We start from the raw sequence: 255 nt of genomic DNA, 5'->3' as shown, positions 1-255 counted from the left end.
TCTGTCTCGAAAAAAATGTCACAAATGCTCCAAAATCGGTCAGCTGTGCCTACGAGCTTATTTCATTTTAAAGATTTTTAGAGTGCATTATCTGGTAAATGATAAGCCGTAAAATAGAAATAAAAAATCTAATTAAACAAGAAAGGAAAAAAATAAATACAATTGGTGATAAGAGTGTAGGTGTTTTAATTCTCAAATGAGGATGCTCGGTTCACCACTTTTTCCTGTTTTTTAGTTCTGTTTTGTAAGCAAACT

The 255-nt window shown here is 31.4% G+C and overlaps 1 protein-coding gene across 1 annotated transcript in view; it reads left to right on the top strand.

Moving 5' to 3' along the window:
- LOC119584971 (microtubule-associated protein futsch-like) overlaps nucleotides 1–255 on the top strand; it is a gene marked incomplete at its 5' end in the record, with an annotated part of 346,977 nt that overhangs the window by 6,905 nt on the left and 339,817 nt on the right.

This window comes from Penaeus monodon, chromosome 19, assembly GCF_015228065.2.
Source record: "Penaeus monodon isolate SGIC_2016 chromosome 19, NSTDA_Pmon_1, whole genome shotgun sequence".
Classification (NCBI taxonomy): Eukaryota; Metazoa; Arthropoda; class Malacostraca; order Decapoda; family Penaeidae; genus Penaeus; species Penaeus monodon.
The sequence above is the reverse complement of the archived record's forward strand: the minus strand, read 5'-3'. Positions and strand labels throughout refer to the sequence as shown.